General features: G+C 46.9%; 1 protein-coding gene across 2 annotated transcripts in view; it reads left to right on the top strand.

The window, feature by feature from the left end:
* Positions 1-463: 463 nt before the first annotated feature.
* LOC111157452 (solute carrier family 39 member 14) overlaps positions 464-25,994 on the top strand; it is a 50,306-nt gene continuing 24,775 nt past the window's right edge. For both annotated transcript variants that reach the window (XM_022518875.1, XM_022518865.1), the window contains exon 1: positions 464-504. The gene's annotated coding sequence lies outside the window, so the exon portion shown is untranslated. The remainder of the gene's footprint in view (positions 505-25,994) is intronic.

The following is a 25,994-nucleotide window of genomic DNA, read 5'->3' as shown; positions in this document are numbered from 1 at the left end:
CGTTGAGAGGGAAAGGTCTTAATGGGAGTTTCCAGGGGAAGGAGGAGTCTACGGGGCCTCAGTGAATGAAGAATGGAATTCGCGTTAAGGGCTAGAAGACGAAGCTGCTGCGGCTAGGATCCCGGCGAGCTAGCTCTCGCCTAGGGCGGCAACGCGCCAGCGCCGGCCGGGCCTAGCCGGCGGCCAGCCGGCTGACAGCTCGCGCACGTCGCCCTACGGCCCGCGGGGGTCCCACGTGGCAGGCCCTGGGGAGAGCAGGGTGGGGCGAGGGTGAGGTTGAGGACGGGGGCGGGGCCAAGGCCCGGGGGTGGGCCCGGCCGCTGACGCGCAGGCTTATAGCGGGGCATGCGCAACGGTGGCGGGGACGGACGCAGGCAGCGGGGCTGGGGCACGCGGGCTCCCTCCGCGGACGCACCGACTGGGGTACCGCTGGCGTTGCGGCTTGCCTGAGATCCTGGCTTGTGAGGTTGCGCGGAGTACAGGTGGCGTCCGCCCGAGCTTCAGGTGAGGACGGAGGGCGTGCGTGCGTGCGGGACCGCGCAGTGCTGAGGAGTGGGGCATCGCGCGGAGAAGCGGCGCGTCTCCAAGTCTCGGGGTCACCGGGTGGGGGCGGGGGCCCGCCGGCGCCAAGGACTGGGAGCTGGGCTCCGGATTCCGAAGCCTCGGACTAGACCAGGGAGGCGCCCTGGGGCACCCGCACATGCGCCTGGACGCTGGATGGAGGGGACACCTGGCCGCGGTGCCACGATGGGGGTTAGTTGGTGGCAGCTGCTCTCCTTTCGGCAGGAGATCGAGGGATGTGGGAGTCAAAGAAGGGTGTCCGGAACGTGGATAGCCGCACTAAAAGCCCAAAGGGCTTCCTGGAGCCCATAGATAGGAGAAAAAGCAGAGAGCAGATGGGCAAATCTGGTGGGCAGCTCCGATGGGACACTCGTCTCTGGACTTTGCTTTCCGGGAACTGTGTCTCCCAGCCCATCCCACCCCGGCCGAATCGCCAACCAGCAGAAGAAAAATGACCCAAATCTTCCGGATGACTAGTACCGAGAGCTGGAGGGACTGTGTGAAACCCTGACCTGGCTTACCCCGTGGGCATGGTTTTTTTAGCTATTTTTGGTCCTGCCGACCAAGTTGGGCGATCCGGCTCAGACTGCCCTCTCTTGGTGGGTTAGGGCAATGGGACAAAATAGCCATCCAAGCCCTTTCACCATGTGATTCTGAGATTCAATTAAAGCCAAGAAAATTTTCTCGACTCGGAGTTGTGGCTTCAGTTGTGAGGATCTAGTGTCTGCTAGGGTCCGGGGGTCCAATAGGACGGTGTGGGCATGATTTGATGAAGGCAGAATGCTCACCTGGGGCATAAGGAATGGTGGGGGCAGGAACCACTTTGAACCCTTGAATCCTTTTCTTCCTGGAGCCACCCTGGGTTTGGTTTTGCCTTCAGAATCACTCTTCCCTAGGAACCACAGGCACGTGGTAGGCTACTGGGAAGTGGTGGTGGTAATGTGTACTGTGTACTGGCCTGGTTATCCTCGTCCCTGTCCCAGCTCTGCTCTTAACTTGCCCTTTGACCTTGGGAAGGGGTCAGTGCTAGGGTCAGAATAGATCTCTCACCTACAGCATCTGTGATTAATCCTTAATTCTTGAAACAAGAGCCATAAAAAGTGAGAGGAACTTGATGTTGAAGCAAGAGAGAGGGTGTCCAAAATTGTGACTTTTAGAAGCTGTAATTAAAAACTACATATTCCATTTCTTGTTGGAGGCCCAGAGGTGGGCTTTTCCTAAGTTGTGTGGTAGCCAGAAGTTAGACTAGTGGTACTCTTTCTGCCTTTGGTTTGCAGGTGTGACTAAAGGACATCAAACAGAATTAATGGCCTTGTCCTTTAGGCAAGAAGAATAAGAACTGTAGGCTCTATCGCTCTTTGAGTAGTCCCCGTCTCTCTCGTATGTCAGTACACAGGACCCAGTCTGTGCTCAGCTCTGCAGTGGCCACTGCCAGGTGCAAGGAGGGGATGAGGCCTGGCTCCTGCAGACTCCTGATGAGGAGAGAACATCCAGACACCAATAAAGTAGCCACACAAGAGAGGCCACGCTGTTGTGTTCAGTTAAGTTAGGAAAAGACGGCACTCTACTAGAGGTGTTGTGAGGCGGTGCGAGATTCTGGGCTTTTGAGCCAGATCAGTCTGCCCAAATCCTGGCCCCATTACTCTCCAGCAGGGTGGTTTTGTAACCTCTGTGGGCCTGTTCTCCCTACCGTGAAGCACGTTGTGATTGTTCCTGGAACATGGTAGAGGTCTCAGCAGCAGCAGCATCTCTGTGGGATGGGGTGTATTATTTAGGGGTTCTAGAAACTGGGTAGGTTGGGTTGTAGGAGTGCTATGAGTGCAGACTTGGGCCTGATTCATCTCCTCCTTGGGAACATGGATGCAATTTCCCTGCCTCTGGGTAGGCTGCTTTTCTGTGCCCTTCCAGGGATTGTTCCACAGAATCACTGGACATAGGGAAAAGGGGCATCTTTCCCCTTAGGCATTTTGCAGAACTAAAGGCAGCAGGATGTTGAACTGCAGGGATTTTGAGAATCTTTCAGTCTAGGCTCTTTGTTCTACAACTAAAGAAACTAGTTTATTTTACAACTAAAGAAACTAGATCTGGAGAGGTTAATGGGTCACATTAACCAAGTCACTTTGCTTGCTAGTGACCATGAGGCTTGATGGCAAAGACCATCAAGGGTTCTGTTTTTATTTGTAAATGTGATGATGAAATTGGTAATTCTCCTTGAAAATGTGAAGAGGAAGGAGCCAGTTATCCCCTATGCCTACTTAGGGGGAAGAAAGTCCCTTTACTTGTGTGGATAAAAGTTTCTTCTGCAGGAGTCCTTTTTTATTTTATTTTATTTTTTTTAAGGTTTTGTTTATTTATTTGACAGAGGCACAGTGGGAGGGGGAACCCAAGCAGGGGGATGTGGGAGAGGGAGAGGCAGGCTTCCTTGCCCAGCAGGGAGCCCGATGTGGGACTTCATCCCAAGACCCTGGGATCATGACCTGAGCTGAAGGCAGACACCTAATGATTGAGTCACCCAGGCGCCCCAGTGCAGGAGTCGTCTTCTTCTCTTTCCAGAATACTTTGAGACATGCGAGGGTAGGGACTGGATGTGGAAGGGTCATACTGCTGGGGCCCCAGCCAGGACTGGCTAGATGTCTGCAGTGGGACTTGTCTGACCTGGAGGCTGGTGGTTTGGCAGAACGTCAGCAGATAAGGAGTCCAGAGTCTGCTGCCAGCCAGGGGCCTCATGCCCTCCCGGGAGCCAGCAGGACAGCCTTGCTACAAGGTCTCTGAGACCCTGCTGCCTTGTCCCCACCCTTGCTGTGGTCACTGAGCCTTTCAGAGGCAGAATACACTCTGGGAGGCCCACAAAGCAGGAGGGAGAGTGGCCATAGAATCATCCTGGAGAGAGCCTGGCATGTCCAGCAGTGGGAAACCGTCTTGGAAACTTCAAGATCTGACTGCGTTCTCAGGCCTAACCACCTTCCACCAGCAACTGGCTCAGGAGAATGTTGGAGTTTGATGGAATGAGAAGGTGACAGTCCCGAATTTGTTACCATTGGATCCCTAGGAGCTCTTAGGCAAGGCACTTGGTGTTAGTAGTTAATAAAAAGTCAGTTTAAAGTGGAGAGTTTTAAAACAATCCATGTTTTAAACAATTCATTTTACTTTAAAAACATGCATGTATTTTTTTACTCACCAAAATTGATTTAGGGCTGAGGCCTTTTCTTTGAGTCTCTGGTACTCTAATTAAGCTTGCAAATTCTCTATAAAAATCAATCATACCTACACATACCACCTGCTGTTTTCTCATATTTTGTTTTATTCCTTCTTTTTTTTTTTTAAGAAGATTTTATTTATTTATTTGACAGAGAAATCACAAGTAAGCAGAGAGGCAGGCAGAGAGGGGGAAGCAGGCTCCCTGCTGAGCAGAGAGCCTCATGCGGGTCTCAATCCTAGGACCCTGAGATCATGACCCGAGCTGAAGGCAGTGGCTTAACCCACTGAGCCACCCAGGTGCCCCTCGTTTTATTACTTTGAAAGATTGATTTATTTATTTGAGAGACTGATCGAGTGGTTGCACGAGCAGGGGGAGGGGCAGAGGGAGGGAGGGAGAAGCAGGCTCCCTGCTGAGCAGGGGGCTCCACATGGGGTCTGATCCCAGGGCCCCGAGATCATTACTGGAGCGGAAGACACACGCTTAACCGACTGAGCCACCTAGGTGCCCCGACATTTCCTTTTATTTTATTAAATTTCTTTTCACTAGGTTTTATTCACATAGTTGAAAAATCAAAAGGTTAAAAACAGTGTATACATTGGTGTGCCTGGGTGGTTCAGTGGGTTAAAGCCTCTGCCTTCAGCTAGGGTCATGGTCCCAGGGTCCTGGGATTGAGCCCCGCGTTGGGCTCTCTGCTCAGCAGGGAGCCTGCTTCCCTTCCTCTTTTTCTGCGGGTCTCTCTGCCTACTTGTGATCTCTCTCTGTCAAATAAATAAATAAAATTTTTTTAAAAAAACAACAAAACAATGTATACATTCACACACACACTTGGTATTCAGTGCAATACCGTACCCCGCCCCTCCACCCCTCTTTTTTACAGATGGTTCGGGTTAGCACTTTAGACGTGTTGTTTAGCCCCTGGATGTTTTCACCTAGCAACTGTGTTGGATCTTTCCATATGAGCACAGAGAACACTTGGGTCATTCTTTTATTGTAGCCACACAATATTCAGGATATGGAAGTACGGTGATACTTTAACCAATGTACGTAAGTCATCTCTCTCTGTCCCTGAACTATGTTGTTTCCATTATTTTGTCTATTCTCTTATTACCTACAACGCTGCAATGAATAACTTTGTACAAATGGCTTTTCCTACATGTGTAATTACGACTTGAAGAAATTCTCAGAAGGGGGATTCTGGGTAAAAGGCCATATACATCTGTTCATTAGTTTTTCTTAAAGAATTTAAAAGACATTTGCCTACCATTCCGCATGTAGAAACCTACCTTTTTTTTGAGATTTTATGTTTTTGTGGGAGAGGGAGCAGCAGGCTCCCCGCTGAGTAGGGAGCCCAGTACAGGGCTGGATCTCAGGACCTTGATATCATAACCTGAGCTGAAATCAGATGCTTAAGTGACTGAGCCACCCAGGTGCCCCCTTTTTTCCCCTCATTTTTAACATGTCTTTCTAGATGAGCAGTTATCAGACTTTTTGATCCTAGGATTCTTTAATATTATCTTTTGTTTATGTGCCAAATCTTTTGATATTTGCTGTGTTAAAAATTAAAACAGATTTGGGGCACCTGGGTGGCTCAGTCAGTTAAGCATCTAGTTCTTGGTTTCGGCTCGGGTCATGATCTCAGCATTGTAAGATTGAGCTCGGTGTTGTGCTCTGAGCTTGGTGTAGAGCCTGTTTGGGATTCTCTCTCTCCCTCTCCCCCTCCTCCCCCTCCCCCCCAGATTAAAACATTTAAAAATAATAAATGCAAGATCATTACATGTTAACATAAAAAGCATGTTTTTATGTAAGTACCTGTTTTCCAAGAGTAAAAAAATGGAGAACAGGATGGCATTGTTTTTACATCTTTGCAGATCTACAGAATTTCAAAATAATGATTTATTAGATGATGAGATAGCAGAGATTCGGTATAATGTAAGTTTGCTCGTAAAGACTCAGTTGAAGTCTTGAGAACAAACTGAGTTAATCTCTGAACACACATATTTATACCCTAAACTTCTGCCATAGAAATCTTTCAAAACTAAGACTTCTGTATTCACCACACTTCATGTAGCCTCTGAAAAATGAGAGTGAGAAGGCTTTTAACATCTTAATATTATAATGAAAGTCGTTTTTAACTGGTAGACCTCCCAAAATGGTCTCAGTGACCCCAGGTGTCCTCTAAGACCAGAATTTCAGAATTACTGTTCTAGAGCACTGAATTTTCATAGAAACCAAACCTTTTTCTTTCTGCACCTACATTTCAGTTACTGTTAATTAAATTATAACCACAAAAACAAACAGAACTAGTGTAAAAAGTTTTGGGCATAGGCACAGCAGACTTGCCAAATGTGACCTCTGCTGGTGAGAGCAGAAAGGTGATTTGCTGGAGGATGTACTGGGGCAGGGCAAACCAGTGGAGCTCAGCTGAGAACGTCTGCCCTGTGAAGACAGGTAAACCTTGTCTCTGGTCTGAAGATGCTTGCAAAGTCCTTGCGTAGATGCACTGACCACATGTGGAAGGTTGTGTGCTGTCTTGTGGGTTTAAGCTACAGTTGAGTGAAGCAGGTGAGATACTTAAGCAGACTGGAAGAAGGTGAAGTGCTTAGGGCAGGAGTGGTAGGGGAAGGCTTCCTGGAGGTGGAATTAAGCCAAATTTTGAAAGCTATGAAGAAAGGAAAGCTGGAAGAGGGGTCCTGGCGAGGAGGTACAAAGATGGGCGATCCTGGGGCAGGGGTGATCAGCATAGGCCATAGGTTGGTAGTGATAGAGGGAAGGGCTGGTGACAGGTATGCCTGGAAATTTAGGTTGGACCCAGGGCTTTTGAAGGGCTCTGGGGTCTGAGGTACTGATACTCACTCTGAGAACCCTTAGCTGTTTCCATGTCAAAGACTTAACAGCTCTCTTTCAGCAGCCCTCTGTCTTGGGGTCCAGCCTGCTCTTACCTAGAATAAAAACTCTGTGGCCCCAAATGTAGATCTTTTGCACCAGTCCGCTTAAACTGCCACCTCCTGCCTCCTCTTAGCCCTCAGAGGCAGGGAACAGCTTTCTATCCCATCTTAACATGGACCTCTCTACCTTAAAAGCCTCTTCCAGAAACTTTGATTAATCATACTCCACAGCATCCCCAAGCAACTGTTTGGTATTTTTGAAAAAATTTTATTATTTTATTTTTTATTTTAAAGATTTTGTTTATTCATTTGAGACACACACACAGCACAGGCAGGGGGAGAGGCAGAGGGAGAGGGAGAAGCAGACTCCCCAGCTGATCAGGGAACCCGACATGGGGCTCAATCCTAGGACCTGGATCTCACAACCAGAGCTGAGGGCAGCTAGCTATTCAACCAACCGAGCCACCCAGGTGCCCCTGAAAATTTTGTTTTTTTCTGATTGTCGAAAGTAACGCATACTTATTGTAAAGAAAAGAATAAAGAAGTATTGGAGAAAAAGTCTGTAATCCTGTGGCCCTGAGGCAGCTTCCGTTCACAAAATACCTGTTCCCTTGTCATTGTTTTTCATGATATGATTGGGTATCTATCTCCCACTGTATGTTGGCATCAAAATTTCTCCTGAAGCATTTAGTCTGCCTTTTGGCTTGAAAAATATCTTAGGCAGCCACTTCCTTTTAAACTTTTTATTTTGAACTAATTTTAGACTTAAGGAATAGTTGCAAAAAAATACAGATTTTCTTCATGTCCCTCACTCTGTAGTATAATTATCAAGAAGAGGAGGGGCACCTGGGTCGCTCAGTGGGTTAAAACCTCTGCCTTCAACTCAGGTCATGATCCCAGGGTCCTGGGATTGAGCCCCACGTCCAGCTCTCTGCTCAGCAGGGAGCCTGCTTCCCTTCCTCTCTCTCTGCCTCTCTGCCTGCTTGTGATCTCTCTCTGTCAAATAAATAAATGAAATGCTTTATTAAAAAAAAAAAGAAGAAGAAGAAGAGGAACTCAACACCGGCAAATACTATTTAACCAAACTGCGGGGCTTCTTGAAATGCGGCCATTATTTGCGCTAATGCCTTTTTTCTGTTCCAGGATCCCATGTTGCGTTTAGTTGTTCCTTCTTCTTAGTCTCCTCTAGTATCTGACAGTTCCTGTGTCTTTCCTTCTTAGAATGGGGTCATGCATTTTGGGCGAGAGTATCACAAAAATGATACTGCATCCTTTCAGAGCATCCTATCCAGGCACTCGGGATGTCAGTATGTCTCACTACTGGTGATGTGTTCTTTCACTTGGTCCAGCTGGTGTCTGCTAGACTTCCACACTGGAAAAATTACGGTTTCTCCCATGGTGAATCCTTTTATGACTCAAATCCCTTTGGCCAGGAAGAGCCTGTCTTTTTCCAGTGCTCACTTGATTAGTTCTGGTCACATAAAGTAATTTCTCTATCTTACGGTCAACGAATTTGGTCAGCTAACACCAGCAAAATCCCTTCTGCCAGATAATGTAACATAGTAACAGGAGTGATACCTCATATTTACGGAGCCTACCCACAAGCAAGGGCAAGGGTCATGGGGGGTCATCTTAGAATTCTGCCAGCCACACATAGCAAGAGAACCCCAGATAAAAACAATCAGGCATTAATTCCAGCACTGAAGCATTTGCTTCCCATGGCTGCTTTAGCAAATTTATCACAAATCGAGTAGCTTGAAACAGCAGCAATGTGTCCTCTCACAGTTCTGGAGGCTGACTTTTGAAATCAAGGTGTCAGCAGTACTATGCTCCCTCCAAAGGCTCTAGGGGAGAATCCTTCCTTGCCTCTGACAGCTTTTCTTGGCTCCAGGTGTTCTTTGGCTCATTCCAATCTCTACCTCCATCTTCACATATCCTCCTCTGTGCCCCTCTGTCCAAATCTCCCTCTCCTTTATCTTGTAGAGATACCAGTCATTAGGGCCCACCCTAAGTACAGGATGATTTCATCTCAAGACCCTTAACTAATTATATTTGCAAAGATCCTATTTCCAAATAAAGTCACATTCTGAAGTTTTGGGGAGACATGGATTTGGGGGGATGTTTTTTCAACTCACTACACTGAGGATGGGGAGAAATGTCCTGTATAGACTGTCATTCACAGAGTTGCAAAAGAAAAGGGAGGCTTCTTTTTAGACCTAAGACAGAATTCAGGCTTTGCTGTTGAGGCCAGGGCCCAGCCTCAGCCTGCCTGCTCCCCTCATTTGACCCAGATCTGAGAACCAAGCAGAAATTTGAAAGCCGGCCTCTGAGGTCCTTCATGCTTGGGATCCAGACCAGCAACTTTGCGGTAACAGCAACGTGCATGTTCATGGAGCTCTCACTGAGCACTAGTTTCCCTGTAGGCTGGGCGGGCAGAGGTGGTGGGAACCATTTGGTAGAGAGAGGGGTGATCTGACTTCAGAGAGTTTAGATAAATCACAGAAGGTTAATAGCTAGTCCTGTCTAGTACAGCAGTCCTGAAATGTCAGACCAGTGCCCCAGACTACAGTCCAGTTGATCTCTCAGACCTAGATGTACAGATACCTGGATCTCATCGAAGAAGCCCTGATCCAGGAGAACTGAGGTGAGGCCCTGCTCAACTTTAAGATTTTAAAATAAAACTTAAGATTTTATTTACTTAGGAACCAGGCACAAATGTAGTGCAGCCCAGGGCAGATGAGGACTGCAGTCCACCTCCAGATTCTTGAAGGGGAGGAAAAAGCCTTCTCACTTGGTCATCATTAAGCCTTTCCCCTTTCCCAACTGGAGTCTAAAATTAACTGTCTTCTTAAAGTAATATATGTTCATTGTAAAAACTGCAGATGAATAAAAAGATAACAGATGTAAGCATTAAATCCATCATCAGAAGATAACAATTATGCGTTTTTAGTCTTTATCTGAATGAATACAGCTTAAGGAAAGATGGTCTGCTGTGTCTACAGTTTTAAAGGCTCTTTTAATTTTTTTCCACTTCCCATATCATGAACATCTTTCCATGTTAATCTTCCCCCAAATAACTAATATTAATTGAATAGTTACTGTGTGTTGGCACTTATAATTCAGTATCTCATTACCTGCTCTTAAGTAGGGACCATTAGTAGGCTTTGTTTTTCTGTATAAGGACCGCGAATCTCCTTGACCCAAGCCTTGAAGCTAGTAAAAGCAGACTAGGATTTGCACTGAGGTCTCTCTCACTGAGAGCCAAAGCACCTAATCTCTGCTCAAACATGTTTTGTTACATGGATTGCCTTACTCTAGCAGTTCAAGTGTATTGTACATTTATTCATTTTAAGGATTTTTTTTTTTTTAAAGATTTTTTATGTTTATTTGAGAGAGCGTATGAGCACGTGTGAGCATGAGTGGAGGGAGGGCCAAAGAGGAGAGAGAGAGATTCTTGAGCAGACTCTGCGCTGAGCCTGGAGCCCGAAGCGGGGCTCAGTCCCATGACCCTGAGGTCATGACCTGAGTTGAAACCAAGAATCAGATGTTCAGCAGACTGAGCCACTGAGGCACCCCTGAGTTTTTATTTCTTTTACTTTTTTATTTTTTTAAGATTTTATTTATGTATTTGACAGACAGAGATCACCAGTAGGCAGAGAGGCAGGCAGAGAGAGAGGAGGAAGCAGGTTCCCTGCTGAGAAGAGAGCCCAATGCAGGGTTGATCCCAGGACCCCAACATCATGACCTGAGCTGAAGGCAGAGGCTTAACCCACTGAGCCACCCAGGCACCCCTAAGATTTTATTTTTAAGCAATCTTTATACCCAATGTGGGGCTCAGACTTACAGAACCCTGAGATCGAGAGTTGCTTGTTCTTCCCACTGAGATGGCCAAGCACCCCATGGTGCATCTAGATGGCTTGAAACTTTTTACCATTACGCTTTGAGGGTAAGAATTTTTGTTCGTTTTGTTTATTGCTGTATTCCCTAGGCCCAAAACAGTCAGCACTCAATAGATCAAAATCAACATGATTTCCATAGGATGAATTCCAAAAGGGAAGTATTGGGATTTGACAAGAGGACTTAAAAAGTTTTTTCTGAAAGAATAAATGTACAAAAATCGTCAAAACAATTTAAAGAAGAAAGTAGTGAAGTTAGACTTGATTTACCAGGGAGGGAAATGGTGACATTGGTACAGGATAGGTGAATAGAACAAAATAGAAACATCCAAAACCAGACCTCAGTTTGTGTAGGAATTTAGCAAATAATGGTATTTCTGACTAGTTGTGGTCTGATTTTGATCAAGTATTCTTAGCCTCAGTATCCTCATCTATAAAATGAAGATGATGTAATTTTGTGGTGCTTTTATTTTAATGTTTCCAAAATAGGGAGTTGTCTTACTGATGTGTGCTTTTCATGGAATCTTTTCCTTCTCCAAAAAGGTGTCATTGATACTTTTACAATTATAGCGAAGTCCTGTAGACTCTATCAAAACGGAGGTTGTTGAGAAGATCAAACGAGGATGAAAACAAATTGCTTAACTGCAGTGCCTAGCAGACAACAATAAATCTGAGTAATTCTTACTGTAAAATTAAGGAAGAAAGGATCGTGGATGAGTTACAGGGGTGTTTAGTGCAAATGACAGAGTCCAACCAACGCCGCTTTAGGAAATGACTTGTAAAGCATCTGGCAGTTAGCTGTGTGAGGCCCATGCTCCTGCTCCGAGATGCCTGTAGGGTCCCAGGCTGTCCTTAGTATGTCTCTCTGCTCTGCCATCCTTTGCAGGTAGGACTTCTGTCTTGTAGTTGTTACTTGCCAGCCTATACCTCTGAGCAGGAAGGAGAGGAAATAGATGGCACCCACATCTTATTAGCTAGAGTAGCCACCTGTGCAAAGGATATGTTTGAATTTACCTCCGTTTCTTACCTTTTATAGACTCTGCACTTGAAGTTTGTAAAGAAAATAGACCTTATTAAACAATATTGGGATAATTGAGTATCTTTTTAAAAGTTAGATTCTCTTTCTTTTCTTTTTTTTTTTTTAAGATTTTATTTATTTGCCAGAGAGAGAGAGAGAGAGAGAGAGCGAGCGAGCAAGCGAGTACACATAAGCAGTCAGAGGCACTGAGAGAAGCAGGCTCCCAGCCGAGCAAGGAGCCCGATGCGGGACTCGATCCCATGACCCTGGGTTCATGACCTGAGCTGAAGGCAGCGGCCTAACCCACTGAGCCACCCAGGCGTCCCTAGGTTCTCTTTCTTACACTGTGTCAGATCAAATTCTAGATGAGAGGACTCCTGGGTGGCTCAGTCCCTTAAGAGTCTGCCTTTGGCTCAGGTCCTGATCCCAGAGTCTTGGGATCAAGTCCTGAGTCAGACTCCTTGCTTTGCCAGTAGCCTGCGTCTCCTTCTCCCTCTGCCACTCCTGCTTGTGTTCTCTTGCCCGCTCTGTCAAATAAATAGATAAAATCTTTTTAAAAAAAAAATTCTAGATGAGAGATTTAAAATTTTTAAATGCAAGAAAATGAAGATATATATTTCTATAATTTATGAGTGGGAAAGGGTTTTCCAAGCATGCTACTTAAAGCAGTAATCTTAAAGGAAATGTGTGATATATTTATTTGCGTTATTTAAAAAATTTGTCAGTTATACCTATTAACAAAATTAGGAGGCAATTGATTAATTAGGAAGGTATTTGTAACATATGACAAGAGATTAATATTTTTACCATACAGTGAGCTCCTACATACACCAATAAGAACAAAGATGAATGAATCTCAGCAAAAATGGGCAAAGGAGAGTAATAGTTTATGAGGGAAGAAATATAAATGTCAGTAAACCTGATAATACGTTTAGCCACACTGAGAATCTGAGAAATGCAAATTAAAGGAATTGAAAGAATGATTTTTAACCTATTTGGTAAAGATGAAATACTATTTTAATAGTCAACATTGGTGAGAATCCTGAAACAGGCCTTCTTTATTTTTTTAAGAGTATGCACGTGTGAGTGGGGGAGGGGCAGAGAGGGAGACTGCCAGGCAGGCTCCACACCCGGCTCGGCTCAGAACTGACAGGGCCCTCATTCCATCTCACAACCCTGAGATCACTACCTGGACTGAAATCAAGAGTTGGATACACAGTCAACCGAGTCACCCAGGCTCCCTGAAGCAAGCATTCTTTTTTTTTTTTTTTTTTTTAAGATTTTATTTATTTGACAGATCACAAGTAGGCAGAGAGGCAGGCAGAGAGAGAGGGGGAAGCAGGCTCCCTGCTGAGCAGAGGGCCCGATGCGGGGCCTGATCCCAGGACCCCAAGATCATGACCTGAACCAAAGGCAGAGGCTTAACGCACTGAGCCACCCAGGCGCCCCTGAAGCAGGCATTCTTATACACAGATAGTCTGAGTATTAAATTAGTTAAACCTTCAAAAGGGTGATTTAGCAGATTGTGGAGTAAGGGTTTTATTTCTAATGGATTTTTTTTTTTAAGATTTTATTTATTTATTCGAGAGGGAGCAGGAGCCGGGTCTGGGGGGAGTGGCAGAGGGAGAGGGAGAAACTGGCTCCCCACTGAGCAGGGAGCTGGATGCAGGGCTCGATTTCAGGACTCTGGGATCCTGAAGGCAGATGCTTGACGGACTGAGCCACCCAGGTGCCCCAGTTTTTTTTTTTTTTTTTTTTTTTTTTTTAAGATTCATTATTTATTTTTGAGAGAGGGCTGCACAGGGAGAGGGAGAGAATCTCAAGCAGACTCCCCGATGAGCTCGGAGCCCGACCACATGGGGCTTGATCTCACAACCCTGAGATCATGATCTGAGCCTCAGCCAAGACGGACAGTCAGACTTTTAACCCACTGAACCACCCAGGTGCCCCTGGAGTAAGTTCTTAGTAACTGTTTGTTGACTGCCACTATGGGGACAGGACTGACCCCCAGGCAACTTGCTCCTCTATCTCACTGGTCCTTTCCTTCTGCAGAGATACCCCTGATCCCTTAGGGCCTCTCTCAGGTGTCCGGCTGCCAGGTGGAGATTGAGGGAGGAGGCAGCCCACTCTCCTGAAAGGCCTTTCCCATCACCACCTCCCTGGCCCCAGGATTGCTGAGCTGACCCAACAGCTGTTTTTTTTTTTTCCTTACTTTTTTACTGGAAGCCTAAAAGGTTGGTTTGTGGGAGAAAGGACTGGGGTATGTGTGTGTCCTGCTAGTCAAGAAAGCCCTGTAAATCACGGGGAGCAAGCTGAACTGTTGGACTACTGTTGTCCTTTCCTGGAAACTGGAGGGCTCCCAGCCAGTCCCACGGACTCTCATTTTCTTAGAGCACAGAGTACGTGAGGCTTGGGGCAAGGTGGAGCCATGTCGGCCTGGGAAAGCTGGCCCTCTTTTTCCTCTAGGAGATGAGCCAGAGCTGTAAGGCCCTGAAATCCCTTCCTGCCTCTTTCTTTCTCTCCTGTGCCCACGGATGGCATGTCCTGTACTCAGCCATCCCAGGCCCAGGTGACATTGATTGGCGTGTATATATTTCAGTGCTGACTTTTTTTTTTTTTTTAAGATTTTATTTATTTGACAGAGATCACAAGCAGGCAGAGGGGAGGCAGAGAGAGCGGGGGGAAGCAGGTTCCCCACTAAGCAGAAAGCTCGATGCGGGGCCCGATCCTGGGACCCTGGGATCATGACCTGAGCCGAAGGCAGAGGCTTTAACCCACTGAGCCACCCAGGCGCCCCAGTGCTGACCATTTTTTCTCTGATGTTGGAGATGTTCCATTTGAGAGGCCAGGCAAATTCTCAGGATACCAGGTCCCCTGTTAGTTTCCAGGAGCTGCAAGCCACGACAGTTCTCATCACTTTTCCCAGAAAGGTGCAAAAAGTACAAAGTCACCCGTGCCCCCAGACTCAGGGCACTAGCCAAAGTGGCCTCTGGTGCAACCTGACCAACCCTAGGAGCAGAGACTGTGTCCCAGTTCCTGCTCTTCCCTCCTCAGCCACCGCCCCCCGCATCCAGCAGACATTGCGTGGGGATGCCTCCCACGGCAAGAGGCCTTGACCATGGGCGAACAGAGGTGCGTGCACAGTTCTGCTGGCAAGATTATGCCTGTGACCTTGACTATTCTCTCACCACTCCCTCTTGGCAGCCACTCACAAAGCCCCTCCCCCCACATTTCAGGATGTGTGCATTTGGCACGTTGAGAGGTTATATGCCACTAGGCCGAGACTCAGAGTTTCCATGAGCAGCTGAGAAATTCTAGAAACAGCCTGTACTTGTGGGGTTTGCTTTCCTTTTCTCCCCCTGCCACGGGGGAAAGTTCACGTTATTTTTGGCGAGATTATCAGATGGTTGCCCATCCTCGGCACATTTGTCGTCTTCGGGATTGCTGGGAAGGGAGGCTGCCTGCCTGTGTCTGCTTCCCTCCCACCACCTTGCTCTTGGATCCCCTGCTGTGGTTTAGGTTTCTCTTTTTAGTTTCTCTGACTGGTGTTCTGTATTCCAGCTCCAGACAACCTTCTGGCTCCCGGGGAGAGGAGCTACAGGAGAGGAGATCTAGCCCCTAAGGTTGCCAGCAGTTCAGCTGTGGATAGGGACCAAAGAACAACACAATTCAACAACACAATTCTGAACTGCCTGTCGCTGTGACATTGGGCGGTGGGAAATTAACACTTCCATTCATTTTTTTTTTTTTTAAGATTTTTTTTTTTTTTTTGACAGATCACAAGTAGGCAGAGAGGCAGGCAGAGAGAGAGAGAGGAGGAGGAAGCAGGCTCCCTGCTGAGCAGAGAGCCCGATGTGAGGCTCAATCCCAGGACCCTGGGATCATGACCTGAGCCGAAGGCAGAGGCTTTAACCACTGAGCCACCCAGGCGCCCCTCCATTAATTTTTTAAAGATTTTTTTTTTTAATTGAGAGCACTTACGTGCAGAGAGGAGCAGCAGATGGAGAGGGAGAAGCATACTTCCTGCTGAGCAGGGAGCCTAACCACGTGGGGCTTGATCTTAGGACCCTGAGATCATGACCTGAGCCAAAGGCAAGCACTTAATCCACCAAGCCACCCAGGCACCCTATGAGAACTATTTTATTTTATTTTATTTTTTAAAAAATTTAATTTATTTATTTGAGAGAGAAAGGGGGAGGGGCTGAGGGAGAAGCAGACTTCGCATTGAGCAGGAAGCCCCATGTGGGGCTCCATTCCAGGACTCTAGGATCACAACCTGAGCCAAAGGCAGACGCTTATAGTGACATACCCTAAGAAGAAAATAAAATAGTGTTTTGGGATTCTGAATACCTGGAAGTGAGCTTACCACCCTCCCCATGAACCACGTGGGCATCCATACCTTTGTAGAGGTGACATTTGAACTGAGACCTATGAAGATCTAGGTGGAAGGCTCTCTAAACAGGGAACACCAGGTGCAAAGGCCCTGAGGTCAGAATGCACATGATAATGTTAAAGGGACAGAAAGAAGGCCAGAGTGGTTGGATCCTAGTGAGTGAGAGGGCTCAAAAATGTCAGTGCAGTTGGCAAGGGCCAGATGACACAGTGAGTTTTAGGCCAGGAAAGGGAGTCTAGTTTTTATTCCACTTGTACTGGAAAACCATCAGAGGGTTTAAAACAAAGATCGTGCTGTGATCAGATTTGTACTTCCAAAGGGTGACTTCTTTCATTGAGCTGTACACTTAAGATTTGGCACTTTACATGTGTGTATGTTATACTTTAAAAAGAAAGGACTGACAGTATGGGAGTAGGTGCCCAGTGGAATCTGGAAGGCTGGTTAAGAGGTTTCATTTCATTTCAGCATCTCCTCCACTCACATTTCCTATGCCCCATCAACTTTATGAGGAAAACCAGATGGGTTCTTGTCCACAGGGAATTTACAGTGCAGTATCTTCAGATTCAGACCGTCCTTCCCAACCTTCCTGGAGAAGAGGTCTGGAAGAATGAGTGGCATTCACAAAGCAGTTGTTAGTAACATCTTAGAATGTATACATGCAGTGTTTATGTCACTATGGTTGATTCACTCTTGTATACTGTTCCATTGTGAGAATTGGTTCGTTTATTCATCCACTCCTGCTGATGGGTTTTGGGGGTTGCCTCCATGGTTTTTATTATCATGAGTAGTGCTCCCCCAGAATTATTATTTTTCTCTCTCTGTTTGGAGTGGAAAGTCACGCAGACTACAGCATGTCTGAGTAGCAAGCTAAAATCAGAAACCCTTTCCAGGTGGTAATCCAGTTGCCCCTCATGGTTGGGGTTAGGGTTGGCCGGAGAGGGGATAAGCCTTTAAGTCTGGTCAGAATGTTGATCCCTTTTTAATAGGCAAGCAGTTTATAGGAGCTAGGGAAGTGGAAATACACACATAAGTAGTTTTGTTGTTAGGGAAGTCACTTCTGCAGCTGAAGTCTGGACTGCTGCGGACCCAACAGCCTTGAGGGTGTTTTAACCTGGGAAATGGAAGCTTTGCCTGTGTGGTTTTTTCATTGGTCCTGGTCTGGATCTGAGTGTGAGAGGACCCAGAAACCTGGTTGTCTTTGCTCTGGAATCCATCTGTGTGCTCTTGATAGCTCCTCTAGAGCTCTGGCAAAGAAAGGACAATTTGGAGGACAAAGGGTCAGGTCCTCATGCTCTCCCTTCACCCCTTTATAGAGGGGCCTTTGGGAAGACACTCATTTGCTCCTGCCCTTGATCCTGCAGCTGAAAGTGGGGCATCTTCAGCGAGGTCTGTCCCAGCCATTCTGTGATCTCTAGAAAAGGTGGGGGTATATCTGAGTCCATATGCATTGGTATATATGTGTTCATGCAGCAAGTACTTACTAGGTTCTACTGGCCTAGGATTGTTACGAAGCAACCTGGGAAGACAGTTGAAAGGACTAGAACCAGCCCGGCCTTCTAAGACAGTGTATAGTTGAGACAGGAGTGGTGGGAGCCCGAGGAAGGTGCTTCCCTGTGTGGTGGAACCGGTGCTAGGCAGGATTTGGGGTGGGTCAGAGATGGGGCTTTGCCTGCACCCCCCTTTTCTCCCTCTTTTCCCCCCCTTCTTCCCCCCTTCACATCCAGGCCCTTCATACCTTGCAGAGAGAGCGCTTGAAACACATCCAGACTTTCTGACAGGCATTTCTAACAGATGTTAATCAGACTTCTAGCCTGTGGGTTGCACAGACAGGAGGTGCAGGGGTGAAGTGGGGTGTGGGCAGAGCATTCTGGGTAGAATCCAGGGCCCAGGCCAGAGAGTAAAGGCAGGGGATGGTGGAAGCGATGGGGTCTAGTTGCACGAACTCTTAACTACAAGCAGAAGGACTGACTTGCTGTTGGGTGAAAGAGATTACTGGAAAGGTAGCATTTTATTAGGAGGTAGGATGGTATGGTGCAGGGGAGTGGAGGCGAGGGAAGGGAGTATGTAAGAAAATACAGCATGAAATTGTGGGTGACACTGCATTCTCTTCGGGATTTGTAGGAAGAGGGTTGCTCTGGTCACATAGGGAGGCCCACAGTGAGGAAGCAGGATGTGGGGAAAGCCTTTTGCCTCAGTAATCAGATGGTGACTGCCAGTAACCTTGGGTCAGTGATGAGCCACATGGGCAGTTTGGACAGTGGGAGGGAAAATGGGAGGAATGATGATTCAGTAGTGTAATTGCTTAGTGTCCCTCCCTTTCCTGTTACTTTCCCCAATTTGGAAATATGGGCTTTTTCTTTCTTTTCCCCTAGAATCTTCTTTCTCATGAGAGTTGGGCTCATTTATGGCTCTGCTGAAAAATCAATTATGGTGCTGGCCACTGAGAAATCTAAGACCCCAGATGGAGCCTGTGCCTTTCTGCTGGGGTAGAAAGTCGCTCACATGCAGGAGCAGCGGCTGGGCAAGAAGGGGTTGCCCTCTTTGGTGAAGAAGTCTAGAAATCTAACAAAAGCTCTGGATCTTGCACTGAGAACAGTGGTCCTCAGACTTTAGGATGCATTGTGATCACCTAACAGGTGTCCTAAAATGGATCGCTGGGCTCCACCCCAGATCTTTTGAGTCCTCAGGTTCAGGTGCCACTGAGAATTTCACTTCCAAGTGCCCAGGTGATACTGCTGCTGCTGGTTCAGGTACCACACTTTGGGAACAACTTTTCTAGAAAAACTACCACACGGTCCAGCATCTCTGCTATAGAGATCCCCATGGTCAGAGTCTTTGGGGGAGGAGTCGGGGACTTGAACGGGCTTAAGGATGAGGGTTGTATAGGGAGAGCTAGGGTGCAGAAGCCATTGAAGGGGAAGGGCAGGTGGAGCAGCAGGCCTCAGGGCCAAGATAGTCTTCTTCCACGGAGCCCTGGAGCTGCTCAGGGCCTGGCTTATAGTAGAGAGAGGTTCACTGCACCAGGGAAACCAAGCACACCTCTGCCAGCTGTAGCTCAGGGTCTTACAAAGGCTCACTGTTTGGGAAGGGCCCACCTCACCTCCCAGAGGGAGCCTGAGGCTCAGAGGGTAATTCATACCCATTTTGGGAAGAAGGCAGCATAAGAGACTTCTAGTCAGGGTGGCAAATTCTGCCCACAGTGTTGCTGCCAGGGAGCGGGAGCTAGTGTTTATAAATGGGCCTCCTGTGACAGCAGGACAGCGGGGCTGACTTGTTTCAGCCTGATTTAGGAAATGATGGCAGGAGGTAGGTTGGTTTTTTTGAACTCTGGTACTTTGGGTGAGGAGGACAATGATGTGGCTTGTTCCTTCCTGGTGGCTGCTAGAGAGGACCCTATTCAGTTTTTTAATGGAAAACTATGTGACCAGCAGCTTCGGGGGCAGGGGAAGCGCCCCAGGCTGGCTTTTGAAGCAAGGAGAAAGAAGCCTTGCTCTTTAGAACAAGCTGAGTGCTGTGCTCTCCCACCTAGACATGAGACAGCCTCCTGGTCTCCCAGCCTCAGGGATTGACAACCTTCAATCCATTCTCCAGACTGTAGCCAGACGGGTATGCTAAAACCACCAGTCGGATCACATCGTTAGTGAAAATGAGGTCTAGTCACCTTAACGTGGCCTATTGGACCACTGCCTTGGCCCCACTGGACATGGAAGTTCTTACATGCACCATCTTTGCCGCTACATTCTAGAACATTCCACCCCACCCACACCCCCTTGACCTTTACCTGGCCCACTTTTACAGCCCTTCATGTCTCTGCTAAAATAATGTTTTCTTTTTAGAGGTCTCCTCTGACGCTAGATTTGATTGCCCCATTGTGTTCTCCATGGCTTCCTGTACTTCCCCATGTCATGATCTATGGTGTGTGGTGTGCACGGACTTAGTCACCAGGCATCCATGCCAAGGTCACTCTGTGGTTTACTCCTGTTCTCCCCATGTGTTTGTTCACGGTGCCTCCTTTCACCGTCAAGCACACTGCTTTGGATAATTATGGTCCAACCTATCAAAAGAAAATCAAAAACGTGCCAGGCATCCTTGCAGTAAAAGTCCCGCTGTGACTTGGATTTGCCAATTAGCGGGACGTGATCTGGTCTTAAGTGGTTGGATATCCTCTTCCTCAAGCTGGACCCCAGAACATCCATTTTGCTGGTGTAGATCATGGCAGGGGCGACATGGTTCTGGAGTGGGCAGCTTCTTGATGCCATACTACCTCATGCAGCAGGGGCCGCTGCTCCTTGGCGGTCCGCGTCTGCACTGTGATTTTTGGGAGTAGCTCCTCAGTCTGCAGCATGCTGTGGATTTCTTCAGCTCTTCCCATGATTCTCCAAGCCGTTTAATTGCCTTAACTGAACCCTGAACATGATGACCCTTGTCACCGTTGTTCTTAGAAGTTGTTGAGTTGTTTGCTCTCCCCACTCAGTAAGGACAGCTGCTAGGCATTCTCAGTACCTAGCATTATTCCTGGTGTGAAGCCAGTATGCAATGAGTATTTGTTGAATAAATGAACTCTTGGGCTCAGTTTTTCAAAGTCTGGTTGGTGTAGCTAGCTTTTAGCGAATAAAAATGAAATTGAGGGAACGGGGATGGGTTAGGCTAAAGAAGAAGAAAGTAGTAAGTGGTGTTGGCCACTGACCTCAGATAATGTCTGAAGGCCCTGGGTCAGGAGGACAGAATGTCTCTGGAGGAGGCCTCTGAGCTCCCTGTTCCTCATCAAGCTGTAGCGGCGATGCAGGCAAACATCATTTAGAAGAAACCTCATTAGAATGAAACATCATTAGACATTGGACTTCACATCTTCCAGCAGAAATTTGCTGCTTCTGCTTCCTTGTATGCTCAGTACTGGTCCAGGCACTGTGTTCTGGGGAGAGGTAAAGGGAGGGCCCTCCTGGCCTTTAAGGAGCAAAAATCTGTTGGGAAGGATCCCTGGAAGACCAGATAATGAGGAGTGCAAAGTAGTTGAAGAGTACCTAAATAGTGATCCAAGAAGGCTTCCTGGAAAAAGGGATCATTGAGCTGCTTTCTTTCTTTACTTTTTTTGTTTTTTTTTTTTTAAGATTTTATTTATTTATTTTAGAGCAATGGCCAGAGAGACAAGCGGACTCTGCACTGAACGGGGAGCCCAACATGGGGCTTGATCCCAGGACCCTGAGATCATGACCTGAGCTGAAGTCGGATGCTTAAGCAGCTTGAGCCACCCAGGCGCCCCCATTCAGCTGCCTTCTGAGAACACGCAGGAGTCAGCTCTAGGGGAAAGGATTGGCCTGAGAGCTTCAGGGAGGGAACAGAAGGAACATAGCACTGGGCTATGACCCTTAAGGTCTCATTTATCGGGGTGCCCTTGTGAGGTTGGACATTTTGTTGCTTCATTGTACTAGGGGCACATGGTAAGTTAGTGATAGGCCCCAAATTTGAACCTAGGTCTGCCCAACTTGTCATGTCTGTTGATTTAGCCAGTAGATCATACACTTTTCTTATTTATTGGACCTTGAATAACAAGTCCGGGAGTTTTACTTCAAGCAGGTGACGTAAGTGGTGGATGGGAGCACCATGTTTCCTAAGCCACATGTCAGGCCCCATGGTCTGACAAAACAGGAGTGGACATAAGGGACAACAGGTCAGAATTTTGCAATCGAGTGTCTGGGAAGTGGTGATGGATGAATGATGAGAACAGCAGTGACTCTTGCCCTGGCCTCCGGTGGGGAAGCCCCGACTGGCTGCTGCTCACCAGGCCGTCTGACTCACTCAGTTAGTTTTGGAAGACTCCTCTGCTTTGTCAAATCCAGCCTCCGCCTGAATGCTGGAGCCTGGCAAATGTACTCCCTTTCTCCCCTGGTCCAGTCCCTGGGCCTGGCTGTCATTTCCCTCACTCAGGGCTCAGCAGGTGGCTAAGTCAAGCCACCAGCCTCCCCCCTTACCAACCCCAGCTGTCTGTGCTGGGCCCTGACACTAGGCTCTGCCTTACTCAATCTCCCTCCCATAGGCACTGACACACACAGTGGGGGCTCAGTAAATATTACTCAATGAGCAGCAGGCTGCTGGTTCTAATTTTGTTCCCTGCTTCTGAGTCCCCACTGATTATTCTTTTTTTTTTTTTTAATCTTTCCATCCTGCCCCTCCCAGCAACGGGGATTTTCTGGGGAAAGTAAATGGGCCACCACCTCTAGGTAACACCACCCTCCTCCCTCCTGCCAACACCGCCCCCCCCCCAGACCTCCTGCAGTGTTTGCCAAAATCTCCCACCCTAGGTGGCCTTTGGTTGAGCCAAAGCTTGAGGCTAACGTTCTGGGAGTGGGAACTGGGAGAAGAGAAGATGTCCTTTTAGGGTGTGTAAGAGAGCAAAAGCCCAGAGGGGGGCAGAAGAATGGGCCCATTGAGACCTGGGCCTCTTGGGTGAGGGGGAGGGCTGGCTTGCAAGCTTGAGTGTTTGCACTGTACTTCGGAGGGGGTTTCAGCTTGCCCCAGAGGAGAGTGGTTTCTTGGACTTGGTTCATTTGGTGGGTGGAGAGGGCTGCAGACTTGGTAGTTGTTCTCAAAATTTTTGGAACTCCAGAAAGCCACTGGGCGGTATTTACCCGAGGACCAGGCTGTGAGGCTACTGGTTTTCTCACTGGATCTGTTGGTACTTACACAGATGACTGTATCATTATTAGTTTGAGCATGAATACTGGAAGTATACTAATTTATAGAACACTGGGCAGTTTTTGTAGTCAGATGTCTTGATCATTGCTTTTACAGGTTGTAGGTTTTGTGCCATACTTAGAAAGTTCTCCCTAACTCCTTGACTATAAAAATAACCATCCATGTTGTCGTGTATTGCCCTACCCCCACCTCCCATTGGGACACATCAATGAGTTGAAGTAAAAAAAAAAAAAATAGAAACAAATACTCAAAATCCCATCACTGAAATAGTCCTTACTACTTTAGGTGAATACTACTCTGTAATCTTCCAGCTTATTCACAGATAAATGCATATGGAGAAAAAGAATAATCTTACACAGAAGTATTTAAAATTTCCCGGAATATAACCGAAGAAAAGAAACTAGTAAAATTAAAGGAACTATTAAGCTTTAAAGAAATTTTTCGCCAAGAGATTATTTTGTAAAAGAGGCTTAAAAAAATCTTTGTGAGTCATATCTATAATTACTTACCCATTTTATATAGTATTTACTGACTCTGCTATGAGAGATGAGGACATTAGCATTTCTGCCTTTTTGTCTCCTCATCTTTTGCTTGCACTAATTATTAGTAGTAAATAGTCCATTTTATAACCCTTAGATTCCATCCTGTAACTGTAATCTCCAAGGTTTTTTTTATTATTTCTTTTTCGAAGGGTTTTAATGATTACCATCAGTTATTTTCCCATGGTTTCTGCATTCCTGAGACCTTTATTTTTATTTCTCTATTAATTAGCTGCATTTCGTTCTCCTGTTTTTTCACTCTAGGAAGGAGACTGTAGCCTCTGACTTCTTTCATGCTTGAGAATTTCCGCCTGTTGTCCTTTCTAGATTTGTGTGACAGACATCTCAGCCAGGAATAATATCTCCGGTTCTTTTCTCTCTCTCAATGTTGTAAACACTGTTGCAATTGCTTCTGATACTGAATGTTACTCTGGGGAGGAGGAGGGCAGCCTGAATTTTCTGCCACTTAAGAGAAGTTTTAATATGTTATACAATTTTTGTAATAAAATATTTTGGCGGTGGGGGGGGGATTTCCTTTGCAATGCCTGAAAACGTCTTTCAAGTTCAGCATTCAGTCTTCAGGTTCTGTTGCTCCTTTCAATTCAGGGAAATTGTGTGTTCTTTATTTTTGAACATACCTCGTAGTCCAGTCTCGTTCTCTAGGAACACCAGTTATCCTATGTTTGGTATCTTTGTCTCTCATTACATGTTTTTTAGTGATCTCTACACCCAGCCTGGGGCTTAAACTCATGACCCCGAGACCAAGAGTCTTGCAGGCTGCGCCCACTGAGCCAGCCAGGTTAGGTATTTGTTTGTTTGGTTGGTTTGGGTTTTTTTTTTTTTTTTTTAAAGATTTTCTTTATTTATTTGACAGAGATCACAAGTAGGCAGAGAGGCAGGCAGAGAGAGAGAGGAGGAAGCAGGCCCCCCGCCGAGCAGAGAGCTCGATGTGGGGCTGGATCCCAGGACCCTGAGACCACGACCCAAGCCGAGCCACCCAAGAGCCCCGGTAGTTTTTTTTTTATAAGATTTTATTTATTTTGAGAGACACCACAAGCAGGGGGAGGAGTAAAGGGGGAGGGAGAAGCAGGTTCCCCACGGAGCAGGGAACCCGCAGTGGGCTGATGGGGGATGGGGCCTCAATCCCAGGACCCTGAGATCATGACCTGAGCTGAAGGCAGATGCTTAGCCAACTGAGCCACCCAGGTGCCCCTCATTACATGTTTTAATCTATCTACGTTCACTGTGGTTATCTCAAACCCTCCTTTGTCAGTATTTCTATTTTAAATTACGGGCAGAAATTTGTTCTCTGTTCATTATAATTTATTTATTGGTTCTTTAGTGATGTTTTGTTCTTCTGCTTTTTTTTGGGAAGCCTGCATCCCCTTTGATCTCATTTTGTTTTGTAATTTCATCTTTGAGCTCTGGTTTTATTGCATGAATATTCTGCAGTTAGGTGAAGTGGCCGGGAAGATTGCTGCTCTCGAGTTAGGTTTTACTTTGGATTGACATCTTTGTTTTTTTGTATGGTTTGCCTGCCATTCTCATCATGTTCACGCTAGTGCTGTTGGGCTTGTGGGCTCTAAAGTAAGACCTGTTTTCTGTAGCCTATACCGTGTGAGTGCAGGGCTGAGGTGGGGGAGAGGCAGCTGTCCGGGATTCTGGGTTTGGGTGGCAGCCCTGTGGCGTGGCACAGCCCACAGATCTAGGAGGTGTGCTTCAGTTCTGCCGGGGAAGAATGCCCGCTGCAAGTGGATCATTTCCCCAGTTCAGTCTGTGGCCTTGGAGCCCCGATTTCCTTCACTGGAGAGTCGCTCATTGTTCTGGTTCCAGTGTCACCTGTTTTCCCAGCAGCTTTCCCCACCACTCCTTAACTGAAGAGGAAAAAGAATTAGCAGCTGTTGGCCTCTGCAGATTTGGGGGAGGTGGGTGAGAACTCTGGCTGTGAGGGCTGGGCCAGGCCTAGGAGGTGAGCCATGGGTGGTGCCCCCTGTTCTCTTAACTTGCCTCTGGTTTTGAAGTTACTGCATTACAGTATGCCTCTCTCCTTGTTTGCTTGCTGCTAGTGACTTTTTTTTTTTTTTTTGGGCTAATGTTTTACTCAAATGTTAATGATTAAGGGAAAGGAAATTGTGAATACCATTTCAGTTCTCCATTTAAACTCCGAAGTCCTTATTTTCATATCATGTTTCAACATACTTTTTCTTTCTTAATACTCCGAAAACTGCAGGTTTCTTTTCCTCTTTCGGGAACTAAGGAGACAGATGTAATGAGATCAGGGCATGGTATGGAATTGCTGTGAGTTGGCCTGCTCACACCAGATCCAGTGGTCCTTCTGCTGCCAAAGCCAGCACTTCCTTTGGTACTTGGGCCCAGGGTTCTTGATTTCTCAAAGACCTACCCACCCTCCCTCCCCCTGGCTTTGTCTTGGTAAATCCCAGGGTTTTGTAACTAGGCCAGGAGTGTTGCCCCCTGGACTCCCCTGGAGCCATCTGCCTTTGTTTACCTTTGTAGTTAACCCTTAGTGGGGAGTGTTCCCTGGGGAGACAGTCCTATTGGGCCTACCAGATCTTGCCCCAGTGTTAGAATGGGACAGGGATGGAGACTGGAGCAGGACCAGTCTGTTGGAAGGTATTCTACAGAAGTGAACTCTTTTTTTTTTTTTTTTTTTAAGATTTTATTTATTTATTTATTTGACAGAGGGAGATCATAAGTAAGCAGAGAGGCAGGCAGAGAGAGGAGGAAGCAGGCTCCCCACTGAGCAGAGAACCCAATGTGGGGCTCGATCCCAGGACCCTGAGATCATGACC

This window comes from Enhydra lutris, unplaced genomic scaffold, assembly GCF_002288905.1.
Source record: "Enhydra lutris kenyoni isolate GAN:26980312 unplaced genomic scaffold, ASM228890v2 scaffoldscaffold3, whole genome shotgun sequence".
Classification (NCBI taxonomy): domain Eukaryota; kingdom Metazoa; phylum Chordata; class Mammalia; order Carnivora; family Mustelidae; genus Enhydra; species Enhydra lutris.
The sequence above is the reverse complement of the archived record's forward strand: the minus strand, read 5'-3'. Positions and strand labels throughout refer to the sequence as shown.